Source organism: Mesoplodon mirus, assembly GCF_964341445.2.
Source record: "Mesoplodon mirus genome assembly, chromosome: 11".
NCBI classification, from domain to species: domain Eukaryota; kingdom Metazoa; phylum Chordata; class Mammalia; order Artiodactyla; family Ziphiidae; genus Mesoplodon; species Mesoplodon mirus.
Genome location: NC_138987.1, coordinates 79,343,433 through 79,364,882, shown reverse-complemented (window position 1 = coordinate 79,364,882; position 21,450 = coordinate 79,343,433). Strand labels below are relative to the sequence as shown.

Sequence of the window (21,450 nt, the reverse complement as noted above, 5' to 3'; positions counted from 1 at the left end):
TGCATTCAGGTAATTTTATTTTTTTGTATTTTTCACTAATGTCTGGATGGAATTCATATCTCTCCTTCCTTCTTCTCTGTTTCAAAGGTCATGCTAATCTACACTGACAATTAATTATGTGCTCTGAATAATGTATGAATATCCAAGAAAATCCTTTGAAAGATATCCAGTTTCCTATTTCTTAGAGTTCTTTCCCCATCCTAATTTTTCTGTTTTTCTTCATGTTATATGTTTTTAAATTACTTAAAACAAACAAACATAAACAGGAGGTCATTACAATTCTTGTTCCCAAATGTTTAGTTTGGCATCTGATGCAAGGCCTCAATTGCAGGCTGGAACGCCAGAAGCTCGAGCTGAAGACAAAAATGTGGTGCGCAGGCGTGATTTGAATTCAGGAAGAGTGTTTATATTTTCCCAAGGGCCGCATTAACAAGAGTCAAGCCCTAACTGTTACTACCAACACATTTTAACAGATTAACTTTTCTGATTTGTGAAGTAGAGTGTCATCTTATATGCGTACATCTTTAAAAAACCTTCTCTTCCAACTGCCCTTTAAGCTACTACAGAAAGTTTAACACTCAGTCCTTATCACATTGGAAAATGTGTTTTTGTTAAATATCCCATGGCACATATTCACCCAACAGTTTTATTTTTTGATATTTTCAAAATTAGAAACAACCTAAATGTCCATCCACAGGGGACTGGTTAAATGAATTATGTTAAAATGGAATACTCTGTGTCTACTGAAAAGAATTATATTTATCTACATTTGTTGATATGGTTGTAAAACCTCCTGAATCATATGATCCTGTATATTTAAATATATTTCGCTATATACCTCTGTGTGTGTGTTGTATTGCAAAATATATTTTAATAAACAAAAGAAAAATGTGATCAATGATCTCTAGGAGGTGGGCTGGGAGAGATTTTGCTTCCTGCTATATAATCCTTTGTTTAAATATATGATATATGATTATATCTTAGTTTTAAACAGAGAAAACCAGTTTAAGTAGACCATTGTATTGTTTTGTATCTATTTTTTATATGTCCTATTTCAACCCTTTTTCTTTACATTTAAAAAGTATATTCAGAATCCTCTCCAGAGCTTTGGCTAAAACAGCATACAGGTTTGACTTGAGTGTCCTAGACAGAGAAGGCCAGAGTTTTGGTTTCCCATTTAAGCCATGCCGTACTTAGAGGGAGAGGCTGACCAATTAAGTCAGTGCCAAAACTGACAGTGGTACTGGGGTCGGGGAGAGTTCTCTAGCTCAGTTTCCTACTCATTCATCTGGGTGTGTTTTGTGGCTTTAATAGGATTAGAGAAACATTTGCATTGAGGCTTCAGGAGGATTTTCATGCTGCTCAACTCACAGAGCAATATAAACCCACAGGATTAAGAATGGGTTTTCTGTCAAGTGAGTAGGGTAAGAAGAGTACATGCATCTGGTTCCCTCCTTGTTTTCTACTTGCTAAGGAAGGCACTCCAAGATGTTGGGGACAGAAACGTATGTGTAGGCAAGGGCATAGTTTTCAAGGAGACACAGTATGATGTGTCTTTTAAGGAAGTTGTTACAACTGTTTAAGGAGAAAGGCAAGTCCAATTGCAAGTGGTTTGTTGAAAATAAGACCAATAGAGAAAATGACTTGTCTCTCAAATATGTTATCCCATCATTTTTGCTTAATCTTCCATATTTATTATTTCTTGACCTTGATTTTTCCTGCATTTTGAGTCCCATAAATATTGAAGTTATTCTTCCTGACTACAATTCAGAGACTGATATTACCTCTTGTAATTTAGGTGAAGACTGATTTGCTCCAGCAGTCATCTGAACTGGAGGTAAAAGTAACACCCTCAAGAAACTGAGAATGCTAAAAAATAGCATCCAATTAGGATCTGTGGTGGGTTGTATTCTCCTAAGAAGAGGCCACAGCAGTGTTCCCAGACCAACATTCTCTTGCCACTCCCCGTCGGTCAGCAGAGTCTGTTTCTCCTCCCCTGAGTCTGGGGCCGGACTTTTTGAATGCCCCAACAGATAGAATGTGATGGATATGACACTGCATGATTTCGAGGCTGGATCATAATAGGCAATAAGGCTTCCACCTATCTCTTTTTCTCTCTTGAAGCACTCACTTGTGAAATCTGACCAGCAGGCAGTGACAAAATTGAAAGTAGCCTGTGTGGGGGAACAAGCATCAACCATCAGATATGAGAGTGAATGAGTCCTCAGATGATTCTAGCTCCTAGCCTTCAAGTCTTCCAACTGAGGTCCCAAACATCATGGAGCAAAGATAGGCTGTCACAGCTGCACCATATTCCAGTTCCTAACCCACCGAATATGTGATCATAATAAATGGTTGTTTTACACCACAGAGTTTGGGGGTAATTTGTTTTGCAGCCATAGTGACTGGTACAGGGCCACTTCTCCTCCACTCAGAGATGGATAAGGAAGTATCTGCAGACAAGGGCAAAGTTCTTTTTGAGAGAAAATTTGTATCTCTACAGTGTGGCCTAGATTCAAATAGTACTTTTTAAAAGATACAAGTAGCTAATATTTTATTTGAGATGCGCAGAGAATAGTGATGAGAGAATTGGTTATTAAAATCTACTGAAGCAAGCAGAGCTTATGCATCCAGAGACCACTGAAAGGAGTCTCCTTAGATCCAACTAAGCATTCCTTGAGGTTCCAGGACGTTATAGGACTTAGAAAGTTATACGCTAATAGATCATTCCAAAATACTGTCTTTTCAGAGAGATTTCAATATGTCATTAATTAGTTCTTCTGGTTTTAGAAGCACAAAATTAGCAATGTCATAAAAAAAATTTAGGCTGGAACATTCACTGTATTAATAGATCTAACAAAGTTTAGAAAATGAGTGATTCCCAATAACAATTCCCAGTTTTCAGTGATAGAAATTAAGAAACTTGACAATTTGTTCATTTTATTGTTTTGTTATGAATTTCAAAATGTATATAATTTTCAAATAATTTTATAAATTATCGTTACTAATTCTTTTATTCCCTAAAAATGGTATGGTCCTGATTATATCTGTGTACCATAAAAATAAAGGCACTCAGTTATCAATTATTTACAATGCAAACCTCTATTTCATGTGATATTATATTTTATTAATAGACTATGTAAATTTAAAGAATACCATCACTAGTGTACTGAGTATTTTATAAAATAATTTGCAGGTTTTTTAAATCATTTAAAATAATTTGTACATCTTTTTGAAGGTAAATATACCATTTGACTCTTGAAAATTTTGAAAATGTATTACGGTATTCTTTTCTAAAGTGCAGTTACTAAAATAAATTAGTAATTATCTCTTCTCTTTTTGTTCTTTATTCAATAAATTCAGCAAACATTTAGTCAGCCCCTATGATGTGCCAGGTACTGTTTTAGACCTTGGAGATACAGAAGTAAATACATCAGAATCCCCATTTTCCTTAGGGTTTTCTAGGGAGCTTACTTTTAATGGGGTATGACAATAAACAAATGTATGATATTTGGGGATGATAAATGCCATGAGAAAGGATCCATAGTTAGTGATGCAAATGAAGAGTCGGGGTGCTATTTTAAAGTGAGTGAGAGCAGTCCTCAGTGATAAACTGAGCTGGCATTTAAGAAGAGATGTGAATGTACAGAGTGATCAAGTCATGCAGCTATCTAGAGGAAGGACATTCCAAATAGAACACCATGTGCAATGGGCGGATGTAGAAAGAGTGCTTGGTTGTATTTGAGAAAGGACAAGGAAGACAGGATGGCTGAAGCAAAGTGAGCAATGGGAAGACTGCTAGGAAGTGAAGTTTTAAAAGTTTGCCCAAAAGGAAAATGAAAAAAATGATTTACATGGAGGGGTGACTATATCAAATGCTATCATGGACTTATAATTGAGCAGTCCTTAATTAATGTCATCTCTGATGATCTCACAGTGAAGGGACTTCAGAAATTATAATTTAATCTCTGAAAAGGCTCAATGGATTTATTATCATAGCAAATCTTTTTAATTTTTAAATATATACATTTCAGAGAAGTAAATGGAGTGATCACTATTGAGTTTTAAGCATAAGATAATATATTACTAGGATAAAAGTGGTAGGGAACGCTGGATGAATATAAAAGTTTAAAGAAAGAGAGGAACAAATAGGCTTCTTTCTCTTGTTAATAGGCATTTAACTTTCCTCCATGTCTTTTCATGATTTGATAGCTCATTTCTTTTTCATGCTGAATAATATTCCATTGCCTGAATGTACTACAGTTTATACATTCACCTATTGGAGGACATCTTAGTTGCTTCCAAGTTTTGACAATTATGAAGAAAGCTGCTATAAACATCCATGTTCAGGTTTTTGTGTGGACATAAATTTTCAACTCCTTTGGGTAAATACCAAGGAGCACAATTGCTGGACCGTATGAGAAGAGTATGTTTAGTTTTGTAAGAAACCACGAAATTACCTTCCAAAGTGGCTGTGCCATTTTGCATTCCCACCAGCAATGAATAAGAGTCGCTCCATATCCCCACCACCATTTGGTGATGTCAGTTTTCCAGATTTTGGTCATTCTAATAAGTGTGTAGTAGTATCTCATTTCAGTATGCGTTTCTCTGATGATACGTGATGTGGAACATCTTTTCATATGTTTGTTTGCCATCCAGTTATCTGCTTTGGTGAGGTATCTGCTAAGGTCTTTGACCCATTTTTTTAATCAGGTTATTTTCTTATTGTTTTTTTTAAATTTTTATATATTTATTTTTGGCTGTGTTGGGTCTTCGTTTCTGTGCAAGGGATTTCTCTAGGTGCGGCGAGCAGGGGCCACTCTTCATCGTGGTGCGCGGGCCTCTCACTGTCGCGGCCTCTCTTGTTGGGGAGCACAAGCTCCAGACGCGCAGGCTCATTAGTTGTGGCTCACGGGCCTAGTTGCTCCGTAGCATGTGGGATCTTCCCAGACCAGGGCCCGAATCCATGTCCCCTGCATTGGCAGGCAGATTCTCAACCACTGTGCCACCAGGGAAACCCCCTTATTGTTGAGTTTTAAGAATTCATTGTATATTTGAATTATAGGCTTTTATCAGATACGTCTTTTGAAATAATTTCTCCCAGTCTGTGACTTGTCTTCTCATCCTCTTGATACTGTCTTTCACAGGACAGAAATCATTAATTTTAATGAATTATAGCTTATCAATTATTGCATGGATTGTGTCTTCATTATTGTTTATAAAAAGTCATCACCATACCCAAGGTCATTTATGTTTTCTCCTATGTTGTCACCTAGGAGTTTCATAGTTTTGCAATATACTTTTAGGTCTGTGATCCACTTTGAGTTAAGTTTTGTGAAGGGAATAAGATCTGTATCTAGATTCTTTTTTTTTGTTTGTTTGCCCTTTGATGTCCAGTTATTCCAGCAGCATTTGTTGAAAAGTTAATCTTTTTACAATTGTATTGTCTTTGCTCATTTGTCAGAGATCAGTTGATATATTTATGGGGGTCTATTCCTGGACTCTCTATCCTGTTCATTGATCTATTTGTCTGTTCTTTCATCAGTACCACACTGTCTTGATTACTGTAGCTTTATAGTAAATCTTGAAGTCTGGTAGCATCAGTCCTCCAATGTTGTTCTTCTCCTTCAATATTGAGTTGGCTTTCTTGGGTCTTTTCTGTCTCCATATAAACTTTAGAATCAGTTTACTGACATTCACAGAATAACTTGCTGGGATTTTGATTGGGATTGCATTGAATCTACAGAGTGATTTAGAAAGAACTGACATCTTGACAATATTGAGCTTATCCATGAACATGCAGTATCTATTTAGTTCTTTGATTTTTATCCATCAGTTTTATAGTCATCCTCATATTGATCTTGTACATATTTGTCACATCTATACCTAAGTATTTCATTGTGTGTTTAATTTAAAATTCCACTTGTTCATTATTATATAATAATGTAATTATTCTATTACATTATAATTATAATAATATAGTTATTATATAATTATATATATTATATAGGAAAGAAATTGACTTTTGTATATTAACCTTGTATCCTGCAAACTTGCAATAATTGCTCACTAGTTCCAAGAATTTTTGTCAATTCTGTAAGATTTTCTACAGAGTCAATCATGCCATCTTTATCATAAAACAAAGACAGTTTCATATCTTCCTTTCAAATCTGTATACCTTTTATTTCCTTTTCTTGTCTTACTGCATTAGCAAGGACTTCTAGTATGATAATGAAAGGAGTGGCTAAGAGGGGACATCCTTGCCTTGTACCTGATCTTAGTGGGAAAGCTTTGAGTTTACCACCTAAAGTATGATGTTAGCTCAAGGGTTTTTGTATATAGTCTCTGTTAAGTTGAGAAAGTTCCCACCCTTCCTAGTCTACTGAGAGTTTTTATCATAAAAGTGTGTTGGATTTGTCACACAATTTTCTGCATCTATTGATATGATCATGTGAGTTTTCTTATTTAGCTTGTTGATGTGATGATTACATAATTAATTTTTGAATGTTGAACTAGCCTTGCATACTTGGGATAAAGCCCACTTGGTCATTGTATATAATTCTTTTTATACTTTTTTGGGTTTGATTTGCTAATATTTTGTCAAGGATTTTTTCGTCTAGGTTCATGAGAGATGTCTGTAGTTTTTTCTTCATGTCTTTGGTTTTGGTATTAGGGTAATGCTTGCCTCATAGAATAAGTTAGGAAGTATTCCCTCGGCTTCTTTCCTCTGATTCCATATAGCTTTTGACTGCTAAAATTTCAAAGAAAAATAAACAGGACCGACCTCTGTTCAGAGAATATGACTAGATTTTTAGTTCATCATACTTAACATTTAACAGATTTTTAATATATATGGTTATATTCAGAGTCATTATATTGGCATTTCCTGAAGACTTTAATCTCCATCGTGTCTTTTATTTAGAGAAATCCAGGCATACATCAGCAAAACTATCATTTTTCATCCAAGCATAGTGATACCTATGTAGTAAATGAGGTGGTAAGTCATTTGGATAGGTCATACCCATGGAATTTCTATATGATAATAGTCTGCATTTGTTTTACCACACACCATTTAGATTACTTGATCCTTCTGTTCCCTTGCATAATGTCATTTGTTTACACTAAAACACAAGAAGAAAGAGTTTCAGTGTATTGGCTGGATTTGTTCACATTAAAACACAAAAAGAACACGTTTCAATGCATTGGCTATATTGCCTTAATTAAGTGGATCCTCAGACAGTACACTGTAGTGGAGAAAGAACAGATGTCTTGGGACTGTGTTGCTACTTTATATGGTATTTCAGGAGTATCTCAAATGCAGTGTGCACTTATGGATAACTTTTTTTTATATATAAAATTATCCCCCCACCTTCATTAATCTTACTTCCCAGTTCCAGTGCATTTGTAATGCTTGGTGAAGATGGGTTACACTTAAGTTACTTTGCCAGATATTTTTCTGAACCTTTCTCACCTGTAAATATAAATATATAAATATAAATATAGGTGATGGGAATTTTTATTGAGATGGTTATTTCTGTAGGAATTCTAGTTTACAATCATTTGCTTATTTTGTATGTATAAAAAAGGGAATACAGAAGATCAATGTTGCTTAGTTGACAAGAAAAGTAAATGATTGAAATAGAAACAGAAGTCATATAATACCTTTTACACCAGCCTTACAAATGCTTCTGGGCTATAAGCCATCAATTTATGAAATTTCTACCCAAAATGCATTCTGCTTTGCAAATTCCCTACAGATTTTTAAAGGAAGGAAGAGAAGATTCTTGGTCTTTTCTTGCTTTCTTTTGTTTACCGTTACTGGATTGTCCCATTTTATGGGAAAGCCTTTTAACGTTAACATTGTCGCATAGCATAGGTATACTTTTCATCTTAGTGAGAGAAGTATAGTATATGATTAGGAGTGTGTGGTTTTGAATCAGATTTCCTGGATTAAGACTGAGCTTTGCTATTTATTAGATTCGTAAACTTGGGCAAGTACTTTAACCTTTCTTGGCCACATTTTGTTCATCTGTAAAATGGAGATTGAAATAGTCCCTACTTCACATAGGATTATTATGAGAACTAAATGAGTTACCCCATGTAGAGTGCTTACATTACTTGGCACATAAAAAGTTCACTTTTGGTGTTAGCTATTAGTGCTGTTATTTTATTGAGTTCCCTAACTGTATAGTTGAGATCAGAATGTCTTTGGTTCTACTCACTCTGTCTTGAAGTATTTGTTAAATATGTTTTTGTTCCAGAAGTGGTTTGTGACAACTTAAAATATATGTATTATTAAATTTCATGGTGAATGGAAAATGAACACCAAATAATGAGTGTGAAGCTGATAGTCAATATAAATATATATTTATATTTATGCCACAATGTCCTGTCTACTTACCAAAGTTAAAATTGCTTGGAATTTCCTGGGGACAAAACTATCATATTTTATCCATAATATTCATAATTTTTAAATTGATTAGGAACTTTATGTTTCTTTCCAGATATTATAAGTTAACTTGTTTGCCTAGGCAAAATTTCACTGCTATAGTTTTAAATCCATCCCCTTTATATGTTTTTTTTAACATTTTTAGGTGTTTTTCACTCTTATAGTTTGTGGATGAAATACTCTATTTACCAGAGAACAGGGGAAAAAATAAAAGAGGGACTTGCCAATGCAACTTGCATACATATATGTTCAGGTGATGGGCATAACCTGATCATTATGATTATTTTATTTTTTACCATTCATATACTCTTAAGCCATTCGAGGATATTTTATTCTATTAGTTGTTTTTCAGTGCCCAAATTAAAATTTCCAATTTAGTGGAAATTTCAGTCTCACTGACAACATTTTGAGCCTCAATAAATTTTTGTTTCTATTATACTAGTAGACACATACAGTGTAAACTTGGTACATTTAGCACTGGGATTTATATTTGCCTCCTAGTAACAGAAACTAGAAATAACAATGGCATAAGCAAGTCCAGAGGTAAGCAGTTTAAAGCTACGGAAGCTTAACAAAATCATCAAAGATTCAGGATCCTTCTGACTTTGTACTTTTTTAATCTTTAGCACTGGCTTACATGATTAGTGCTATAGCATGGCAGCTGGGGCTCCAGTAAACACATTTGTGACAGAGGAAAAAGGAAAGGTGCAAGAGCCAAAAAGGGAAAAAAATTCAGGACAGGCGTCTGTCCCACTTTTAAGGAGCTGTTTTGGAGTTCCTCCCCAACAACTTGTACTCACGTTTCTTTAGCTACCCTTGGCAGCAATAAGGGAATGATACCTGGAGGGTGTTCACATTTTTCCTAGGACTAAACTGTAATTTTTTTTTTTTTTTTTTTGCGGTACGCGGGCTTCTCACTGCTGTGGCCTCTCCCGTTGCGGAGCACAGGCTCCGGACGCGCAGGCTCAGCGGCCATGGCTCACGGGCCCAGCCGCTCCGCGGCATGTGGGAACCTCCCAGACCGGGGCACGAACCCGTGTCCCCTGCATCAGCAGGCGGACTCTCAACCACTGCGCCACCAGGGAAGCCCTAAACTGTAATTTTATTGGTAAGAAAGAAGTGGATATTGGAGAAAGAACTCTCAAGCTTTGCCATAATCCCTGACTTCTCATATCTTCTGTTTGGAAGGTGTCCAGTGTTAAGTTTCTTCAGCATCTTCTCTTTGGGCAGGTGCTATTACCATTTTTAGGCAATAATATCCAAATTTAGCTCTCTTAATTTAAACCAAACCTCCTTTACTTGCTTACAAGGAGGAAGGTTAGGGTTTTCCTACATTTCTCAATCCAGCTGGGATTTTAGGAGGACTGACAGGTGCTTTCCCACTTGGTTCACTCAGTAGGATCAATCTGTTTTAAAATGTGCCAGACAGATGGTACTGTGTTTTTTCCAGGCTTCAGTGATCAAGTACACACTATAAAATCCTAAATGACGAAGAAGAGCAGCCCTATTTAAAATGAGAGGAAAAAAGTCTATTCTCACTAACTTCCATTTGATTAAATGTTTCTTTGTTCCACTGGTTCTATTTTGAATACTGAGGATTTCCTAATGGGAATCAGGTGTGCATCCAAGCTGCAGAGCAGCTCACCCTTGGGCTCATAACCACTTCTCTCAGTAGTGGAAACGAAGATAAGCACAGATTCTCAAAGCCTCAGAGGTACCCCGAGGTGAGGTCTGTCCTACACAGTGCCTTTATGAACATTTCCCCTTTCTTTCGTTATGGACCTAGAAAGAAGTAATCAATTGTTTTTATATACAGCCACTGAGGTTTACAGATTCTTTAAGGCGTATGTGATGTATTTGATGTGCCAGTTTTTCTTTAGATGCTTCTGTTGCGTTTTCAGGGAACCATTTGTATGTTAATACAACAGAAACCTTCCTGAACCTATCTTTTAGGAAAAGAAAATAATTACATGTTTTAAGGATGATATCTAGAGGGATTTGGGCATCTTGACAAGTTTCTGCACAAGTGTACACAATGCAATAAACCCCTACATATTTATAGCAAAACAGATACTGTGCCAAAGCCCCCAGCCATACCTGAAGTTCTTATCTGAGAAGGCACTGTACTATTGTGGTTTAGAGAATAGCTTAGTGTGATACACACCTGGATTTGAATCCTGGCCCTGCCACTTGGGCAAGTCATAACATCTCTAAGCCTTAGTGGCCTCATTCAGAGTTTCAGGAGAATAAAGATGAGATAATACACAGTAGAGGTTTCCCAGTGATGCCCTGCACTTATGTAATTTCCTTACCTTGAGCCTGGGCTGGGCGAAGCAAAGTTGGCTTTTGGGAAGATCACGGCCTCTATCTTGGGCGCTGTCTTGCTCTCTTGGCGTACTCTCATTCTCTCTCGGTTGCTTGCTTTGGGAGAGTCAGCTATCGTGTTATTAGGCATCCTTGTGGAGAGGCTCGCGTGAGCTCTGTCGGAAGTGGATGTTTTGAGGCCTGTCGACAGCCGCTCGGTGAGCTTGGAAGCAGCTTCTTCCCCTGCTGGACTTTGAGCTGACTGCAACCCAGCCACAGCTTGATAGTAACCCCTCAGTAGAGACCATGTGTGAGGGGCACTCAGGCTGCACCCAATTTCCTGACCCACAAAAATGGGGAGACCATAAATATTTGTTGTTTTTTGTTCTAAACCACTAGGTTTGGGGTGATTTGTTACACAGTAATTGGTAACTAATACAACACAATACGGAGGTTCACCTGTGCATAGCAGGTAATAATAGTAACACAGTTCTCAAAACAAGAGAAGATCAGACTCAATCCAAGACTGTTAATTTTGCCCTGTAAATCAACTTCAATATATGTGTGCAGAGAGCTCAAAAATAAGCCTTGTGTACAGTTCTTTGCATGCTTTTGTACATTGAAACATAAAAGGCAAAATATATCAGTTATCTGAGAATTTTAAGATAGCACAGGAAGACAAGAACCCAAGAGGTCATGTAATTCTTTCTCCTACTTCAAAATAAGGTGAAATTTAAATTGCTGAAAATCAAAACAAGAGTCCTACAGAGAGTAATTGGCAGATATTTTTCCTTGGATTGACACAAAAGAATTGCTAAAATCTTTAAAACTTGACTTGATGAAAATACAAGAGTTTGTGTTTGTTGTACTTGAACAATTTGTTACTTAACAATGTTTGTTTGGGATTTTTATGTTATTTAATTTACAAAAGGCCACCCTACAGATTGCAATATTTGCACTGACCAAAGTCTTAAAAAATGTAGAACAAGGCTATTCATGGTTTGGGAGCATGTAACAAATTTTATTAAAAACTTTATGTGGAATGTCATATTAAAATCAGTTAGTCTGTCTTGCCAGAATCAATCCATTTTTTATTTGAGATAAATTCTTGCCATTGAACTCTAGAAAGTGGGATATGGAACTTATTAATAGGTAAATACAACCTTATGGATCAGAGCCCTAAGATGGGATTACTGTACAATTACTATTCTACTATACAATTTTAGTTACCTTTTCTTTCGTTCTAAAATTTTCCTAAATCTGTGGTTTTTAAAAATGTTTTGGAAATTGTCTGAATTAGGAGTAAAGCAGTTGTTACCAGAATTATATTCTTTTCAAATTTATTAAACCTCACATATGGAAGTTTATACTAGAAAGTCTAGTGTCTACATTCACTCACTACCACAGTGCATCCTTTTCTGGCCAACTGCTGTTGCTTAACTTATAAGATCGAATAAGATTGTATTCCAAGGTGGTATGCCTGCACATTAAGGTCTGGAATACATATTGGTTTATGCTGCCCAGATGATTTAGTGAAGAGCAAAAATGAGTATTCCCATTTCCCAGTGGATTCTATGGTAGTTTGGGATAAAAAGGCAGAACTGCCCAAATATGTAGAACTTATTTTAGATGATTCAAAAACAGAGAATTGACTTACCCTAAGACATCTTAAAAACAAAACAAAGCAAAACTCACAGTTCTTTAGTTGTGGCCAGTGGGGTTTAAGACTCTTTATACGCGTTTTCCATTTACTCTGAAAGAGCATCTGTAATTCATCTTGTGCTTGGTGGAAAGTTACACAACTTCTTTATATGTTGAGATTTTTTAACTAAATAGATAGACTTGAAATATATTTCAAAGTTGAAAAAGTTTCTCAAAGAGAGTAGGAGATGTGAACTCCGGAGTGAGAGTCTTCATGGGACGTGATGGCCTGTGAATGTTTTGGTAAAGAGGTCAGGTCTACATTTTCAGAAGTTCAGGTCGAGGCAACTGGCACTGCCTTAGTTCAAATCACTCTCCTGATCATACTGAATCTTTTAGAGTTAGAGTCATTCTAAACATATATTTATATGACTATTATCCTCAAGTTGGTTCAAAGTCTCTTCCAACATGATTCACAATAATGACATAGTTATATTCCCAGAGAGGGGATGTTCTATCTCAACTTCAGCTTTATATACAATATATCCCTCTTGCAGTCAAATTTACTTCTCTGCAAATATAAAGAAAAGAGTATTTATTTCTTATCTGAAAATATAAAGACTATTTTAAAAGAGAAACTCTTTATGGTTGGTATACCTGTAATAAGACAGATACTATAGAACTTCCATTAATGCTACAGTTATATTACAGATAAGTCCAAATTTTCTTAGGCTGAAATGCAGAATTTGAGGATACAGGATAAAGGTAAAGATGGTGGTATTTAAAGCAAAAATGTTTAGATGTCACAATAAAAATAATCACCATTCAAGAATAACAATCATCTTCAAGTCTGTGAGTCCTTATTGTTTGTTCGTAAAATGAGCCAGCCCATTATGAGTATATATGCATATTAAGTTTTAAAATTGATTCATAATCTACTTCCTTCATAGCTACATTGAGAGAAAGGATAGTTATATCATCTCACCCAGAATGGTTGTCAGCACCTTTCTGGTCATAGTGCTGGTACTCTAGGGATGAATCTTATCTGTCCATTGTCAAATGTCCACTGTCAAATTGTGAGGGCACAGAATCTACTTGATACATAGTAAGGTTTATTAAGCAAAGATAAACTCAGGCTAATACTTTTAAATGTATTTTGAAGAAGTATATTTTTTAAGTGTAGGAGGACATATTAGGTTTGTGAAATTGGTCTGTTAACAACTCAGTGTATCAGTTTTCCACAACTGTAAAATGTAGATGTTAGACTAAGCAGTCTCAAAAATCTCTTACCAGTAAAATTCCATGATTATTTATTAAGGGGAAACTGAACCAGTATAATATTCTCCCTATATATACAGTTTGTTTTTAGTCTAGGGGAGTTCTCAAGAAAAATTGATTTGTGGTGTATTTTCCAAAGAATGCTTTACACACACACACACACACACACACAATTCCAAGGTTTAAAAGCTTGAGACACATTACCTATGCTATAGCCATTTTGGCAATTCACAGTGCTTATTATTAGCACAAAAGCTATATAAAAGTATAAAAGAAACCTTTTTTATCCTACATTTCCGAAATGCCCTCCAGTTCATCATAACTCAATAAATGGCACCATCATTCTAAGAATCACCTTTTACTTCTCTTTTCCTTTCATCCCTACTTCTAATCCATCAGCAACTCAAGTTGGTCCTATCTAAAAATATATTTTAAACCTGACCTGCTGTTTAAGCCTCTATCGCCAACAGTCTGATTAACTTTATATTTTCCCCAGACCGAAAGTCTACTAACTGGGTTTTCTTCTTCTGCTCTTGCCCCCCAACAATCTCTTGTCCCCAGTACAATGTGATTGTCGTCGTTGTTGTTGTGGCTGTGCTGCACGGCTTGCAGGATCTCAGTGCCCCAACCAGGGATTGAACCCAGGCCATGGCGGTGAGAGCACCTAGTCCTAGCCACGAGGCCACCAGAGAACTCCCTACAAGTGTGATATTTTTCAGACACAGAGTATGGTCACACTCTTGCTCAAAACTCTCCAGAGTCTTCTGATGACCTATAGCGCCCTTCCCGCTCTGGCCACTGTCTACTTCTCTGATCTTCTCTCCTACCAGTCCCCCCCTCACCTTGCTCATTTTGCTCCTGTCTTCTTTATTTATTGCCAGTCCTTATTCAAGCCAAGTCTGAACCCACATTTTGGTCTTTCCTCCTGTGGTTTCATCTGCCTTGTAACTTTCTTTCCTGATGCTTTTGCGTGGTTGGTTTTCTCTAATCATCCCACCCAAAAGATGTCCCCTCTGTCCCTGTCAAATCCTTTACCCTACTTCGTTATTTTTTATAATAATGATCTCTACCTGAAGAATATTAATTTATCTCCTCAAACTAAAATTTAAAAAAAACTAAAATATAAACTAAACTGTAAAGTATATAAGAGCAGAGAATTGTTTTCTTCACCACTATATTTGTCTAGTGCATGAAACAGTGCCTGGCACATAGTAGGTACTGAATAAATATTGAATAAATGAGTGAATGAAAGAATATATGAATACTCCTAAACTCCACTAAATTCATACCTCCTTTCTCAGTGTCACTAAACCGTCTTTGTTCCTGCTAATCTGCTTTCCTAGAATTTCTTCCACATCTTGCTCCTCTTTAAGAAGACACTCTTGGGCTTCCCTGGTGGTGCAGAGGTTGAGGGTCCGCCTGCCAGTGCAGGGGACGCGGGTTCGTGCCCCAGTCCGGGAAGATCCCACATGCCGCGGAGCGGCTAGGCCCGTGAGCCATGGCCGCTGAGCCTGTGCGTCCGGAGCCTGTGCTCCGCAACGGGAGAGGCCACAACAGTGAGAGGCCCGCGTACCGCAAAAAAAAAAAAAAGAAGACACTCTTGGTACTCTGTTCCAGTCCTCTTCAAATCTTGCTCAACCTCTGTCACGTTTTCTCTGCTACATTCTCCCACAATGATCTCTCCCCCATTCTGACCTTCCACTGGACTCAGTCTTTACTGTATATATCATCACATAATTGTTCTTTAATGATTGTATATGTCTCTTCAAAACGATTATACAATTCTTAAGGACAAGGCCACTATATGTATACTTTTGGGGGGCTCAGAGCAATAATGCACAAATAGTGGCAGTCTTAACTTTGTTACTGGTCAGCTGATTGACCAATCAATCAATGGATTGGCTCAATCTCAAGCATGTAAATGAAACAGCTTGAGGATATGTGTGTATGTGTGGGGGATGCATATAAAGTCAGAAAAACAAAGGCATTCATACCCGAGCAGCACTGTTAAAAGGGCAGCGTTGCAATAAAAACGGAAGAACTATTCACTTCTTGTCAGAAGGTAAATAGTCCTTCTTACCCAATGTGATGACATCAACTGGGAAATCCGCCTGAGTAATTACAGTTCTGAATCATCATACTTGACCTTTCTTCAATGCCTACGAAAGAGCTTGTTAGTGAATGTGAAAATGGAATACATTAAACATATTGCTAAACATAAAACATATGTTTATGAGTAATTTTCTATCAGTGGATTTGCTGGATATCTCTTTTTAAGCATAAGTTTAAAATATGTAGGAGGGCAGGTTGGAAAAGTAACAGTGATAAAGGTAGGCCTAATATTTTCATATCTTCTGGTATATCTTATTGGTGAAAGCCCAGAGGATATTGAAATCACAATTAGTACTGTGTATTTAATATTTAATATATATATTAATTATATATATACATATATTTTACATACATATATATATTCAAAAACAATGTATCAGGGCTTCACTGGTGGTGCAGTGGTTGAGAGTCTGCCTGCCGATGCAGGGGACATGGGTTCATGCCCCGGTTCGGGAAGATCCCACATGCCGCGGAGTGGCTGGGCCCGTGAGCCATGGCCGCTGAGCCTGCGCGTCCAGAGCCTGTGCTCCACAACGGGAGAGGCCACAACAGTGAGAGGCCCGCGTACCGCAACAGTGTATCAGATTTTCTGGGATGTAAACAGTGTTGTTAACAGTCCCATTAAAACAAGCCTTTTTTTTTTTTTTTTTTGTAGCTGAATTTGAATTTTGCTCTCTTGACCAGCATGAGTTCACCATGCATCATATTGTGTTTTGGTGATAGGAAATAAAAGCTAAGGTCTAGAGATGTTTTGTTTTTCTTTTTCTTTTGCTATGGCATGAAATACTAATGGAAAGGTAAATCTAATACAGGAAATTTTTGGAAAGTCATGTCTTCTTTTTACCCCCTAAGCTTAATATTAACTTTTAATAAGTAGTATGTATGCTTCTAAATGGTTTTCAGCAGTATGCTAGCAAACTGAAGAGATGACAAAGAGGGAAAAAAAGATTTATAAAGCCCAGGTGTCTGTTTCAGAAGCCTCAGAATTTCCAGGGTTTTTTTCAGGTATCTGAAAGAGTGGAACAGCAGCTGAAGCAACAGTAAATAGAAGGGAAAACAAAGCAGCAGAGCTACACTGTTATGAAGAGATTGTAAATACTACAGCCAGTGTTTGCTGCCGCTACTCTGGACATAACATTGTCAGCATGAAGTCACAGAATACAAATCTTTGATTCACTTTGAGATGAAAGCCACAAAAACAGAACTAAGTCCCACTCTTCAAGGGTGCAAAAAGAATATTTTGCCAAAATTTATCTTGCCTCAATAAAGGATAATAAGGTCATGCCTAATAAAACTGAAACTGTTGAAATTCAGGAATTCGCCAAGAACATCAGTTTGATGTACTTATTTCAGAGAGAGGAAGTGTCCCTGAACTATAAGAGAAAGGTCTCAAGTGTCCCCCTCATAGACATGATCTTACATACCATGCCCAGAAAGCACCCGCCAAAGTGGAATCTTAGATCTGAAATGGCCCAATTTATCTTCTTCCTCACAGAGTATGTCACCTTCTTGCCCCTTAAAGTGTTGAACTCCTGTTTATTTAGTAGATTCTTGCCTTCAGACAGTTCTTGGGAGGCATGGGGAAAGATGTGAAGTTTAGCTACCTAAACCCAAAGTCAATACATCCATCATCTTATGGTTTCTAGTTCCAGGGTGACCTTTAACACAAACAAGAGAAGGGAAGTGCTTGGTATGTTTAAATCGAAATCTCTCAAACTTTTTTGTCCTTGTACATATCCTTGCTTTTTAAGAAATTACAGGATATTCATTCTGATGCATAACCCAGAGGATTGTTACTTAACAACAATCGCAGGTTGATTGCTAGTTTGTGCAATTATGAGTTTGTGCTATATGCTATCAAAAGGAGAAGTTGCTCCTCTATCTAACATTCATAAATTCTAAGATATTAAATCAATTTTGTTTTTAATTGAATTCCTGATTGTTCAGGGTAGGGCTTCTAAAAGACTTTGAATTATTATATCTAATGTATGTATATGTATATATATATATATATATATATATATATATATATATATGCATGTTATGAACCATAATAGTAAAACAAACCCCCATGAAGCCACCTCCAAAATGAATCAACATATTTCATCCTGATTCCATCTTCCAAATACAACTATCCTGTTATGTTTTTTTTAATAAATGTATTTATTAATTTATTATTTATTTTTGGCTGCATTGGGTCTTTGTTCTTCGCCCCTCGGAGGGAGAGGGGCAGGGGAGCGCTACTTTACATTGCGGTTGCGCGGACTTCTCATTGCCATGGCTTCTCTTGTTGCAGAGCACGGGCTCTAGGTGTGCGAGCTTCAGTAGTTGTGGCTCCCGGGCTCTAGAGCACAGGCTCAGTAGTTGTGGCGCACGGGCCTACTTGCTCCACGGCATGTGGGATCCTCCTGGACCAGGGCTTGAACCCATGTCCCCTGCACTGGCAGGTGGACTCTTAACCACTGCACCACCAGGGAAGCCCTATCCTCAGTTTTGATTGCATAATATCCTTGGCCTTACAAAGAAAAGTTATATCGCTTATTGATGTAACTCAAAATAATATACTTTTATATTTTGCTTGGTTTTTGCATTTTATGAGAAAAAGGGTATTGGACTATCTGTAGTCTGATTGTTTCCTTTTTAAATTCAATTTTATTACAAGTGTTTATTAATTTATATTTTTCTGAAATAGTTGATGGTATGGTTGGTAATATGGTAGGTAATATGTGATATATTAAAATTTATTATACAGTTGTAGTAATTAAGACAGCATTATATTTGCATAGGGATAGGTGAATTATCTATGGAGTTAGACTAGGGAGCCTGAAGACAGATTCATGCATATGTGGAAACCTGATTTATGACAGAAGTAGCATTGCAGATGACATATTTTTTGGCTCAAGCAGTTTCTATAAGATATGCTAGCATAGGTATACAGAGGTCTGTGTTGATAGGTGTTCATTACAGCATTGATTATAATAGCAAAAGATAAGGAACAATTCAAATGTCTATCAATAGAATAATTTTTAAATAAGTAATAAAATAATCCATTATATAAAATTATAAATATACAATGGAAAACTATGCAACTGTTTAAAAAGAAAACAGGGAAAACTGGTCCTCCCATACACTACAGATGGGACTGATAAATTGGTACTCTCACTCTGGAAAGCAATTTGGTAGTAACTATCACAGTTTAAAATATGCAAGTCCTGGGGCTTCCCTGGTGGCGCAGTGGTTGAGAGTCTGCCTGCTGATGCAGGGGACGCGGGTTCGTGCCCCAGTCCGGGAAGATCCCACATGCCGCAGAGCGGCTGGGCCTGTGAGCCATGGTCGCTGAGCCTGCGCGTCCGGAGCCTGTGCTCCACAACGGGAGAGGCCACAACAGTGAGAGGCCGCAAAAAAAAAAAAAAAAAAAAAAATATGCAAGTCCTTACAGACAACCCAATTAAAAAATGGGCAGAAGAGCTGATTAGACATTTTTCCAAAGAGGAAATGCAGATGGCCAACAGGCACATGAAAAGATGCTCGACATCGCTAATCATCAGGGAAATGCAAATCGAAACCACAATGAGATATCACCTCACATCTGTCAGAATGGCTGTCATCAGAAAGAACAGAACTTACAAATGTTGGCGAGGATGTGGAGAAAAGTGAACCCTCCTACACTGTTGGTGGGAATGCAAATCGGTGCAGCCGCTGTGGAAAACAATGTGGAGGTTTCTCAAAAAACTAAAAATAGAACTACCATATGACCCAGCAATTCCACAGGTGGGTATATAACCAAAAAAACAAAAACACTAATTCAGAAAGATACATGTACCCCAGTGTTCATTGCAGCACTGTTTACAATTGCCAAGGTATGAAAGCAACCTAAGTGTTCATCAACAGGTGATGGATAAAGAAGATGTGGTATGTATGTATGTGTATATATATATATATATATATATATATATACACACACACACACACACACACACAATGGAATATTGCTCAGCCATAAAAATGAAATAAATTTTTGCCATTTGCAACAGCATGGATGGACTTGGAGGGCATTATGATGAATGAAATAAATCACACAATGAAAGACAAATATTGTATGATATCACTTATATGTGGAATCTAAAAAATAAACTAGTGAAACAAAAAAGAAGCAGACTCACAGATATAGAAAACAAACTAGTGGTTACCAGTGGAGAGAGAGAGAAGGGGGGAGGGACAATGTAGGGGTAGAACTAAAAAAAAAAGGGTTATTATGGTATTTTATGAAATCATCTGTGTGAAACTTTGAAATTATAAAGCACTATAGAATTTAAAGAATCTTTCTTTCAATAAAAAATAAATAATTAAAAGAAGCACTGGACATGAATGGATGAAGAGGGGTGACTGGCTAGGTGTCTAATCAAAAGGCTGGCTTTCCCCATCTAGAATGTTGTGCATTACTCCATGGATTCTGGAACACTGAAAGCAACAACTGCACAGGCAGTAAAAATGAATTACAAATACTTTGGCATCTAAGAGAGAAGTATGTGTCTAATCAGCCCATTGACTGTAATATTTTTATGTCAATTACCTAGAAGTGTCAGAAATTTTACTTTTTCTCTTAGTGAGATATTTTTTCATTAACTTCATTTATTCTTCACATATTTACTGACAGCCTTGTGTATTGAACCTCTGCTTTTTGTCTTGCTCCTCTCCTAGTCTATTCTTCATACAGCGCCCATGTGAACATACATATGTTCAACCACAATTATATCATATTATATTATTTTTGCATCTAAAAAAATAAATAAAATAAAATAAAATATGCTAATCTTATGATGTAGAAATTCCATGTATTAGAATCTGTCCCAGAGAACCCCTTGGACAACTTCTGAAGGGAGTGCACTCAGGTTGTAAATTTCCTTGTTGCTTCATAAACAAGACAAAATTGGAATAAACTTACATGTCTATCAACGGGAAAGTGGCTAAATAAATCATGGAATGCAGTCAAGCAGTTTCTTGAAAATGAAATAGGAAAAATTTCCAGTAATGACAGTGGAAGAAGGTGATTATGTGAACCCTGCCATAGTTAACAATTACAAGATCTTGACCAAATATTTTTTTAAAACCTATCTTTAAATGCTTGAAAACACCCAAAGTAGACAGAAACCACTAGGAATGGACTGGACCAAGGTGTTGGTATACCCTTCTGTACTATTTGAATTTGGACCAAGTGCAAAATAATTTTATAAAACCGCAAATAATTAGATTTCAATCTGTTTTATGTGTATTAAAATGAAACATTAAAAAATTCAACTTTAGTCTCCTACATAGATTTTAAATTAGGTTAAGCATGTTTTTACTTTTAGAATGAAAAGTGCATCTATCATTTCCTAGTAGATTGCCTTGCTCTATTCGGGTTAAGTATTTATTGATTCAGTCAATCTCAGCAAATATTTATTGAATGTCGAACATGTGGCCAGACCCTCTTCTAGGTGCTGGGGTATGATAGTCAGCAAGACAGACAACTCTCTGCTCACCTGGGGTTTATCTTGTAATGAACTGTCTTATTTGATAGAGACTTGTAAGCAGAAAGTATATATTCACCTAAAGGTATCATCTGAGAGAGGAAGGAAAAAAAAAAAAAAAAACCATGGGAAAAAAGGATAAGCAGGAATCTTACT

At 36.7% G+C, this 21,450-nt stretch overlaps 1 protein-coding gene across 3 annotated transcripts in view; it reads left to right on the top strand.

Moving 5' to 3' along the window:
* CCDC91 (coiled-coil domain containing 91) overlaps window positions 1-21,450 on the top strand; it is a 401,471-nt gene that overhangs the window by 377,818 nt on the left and 2,203 nt on the right. The window lies entirely within an intron of this gene.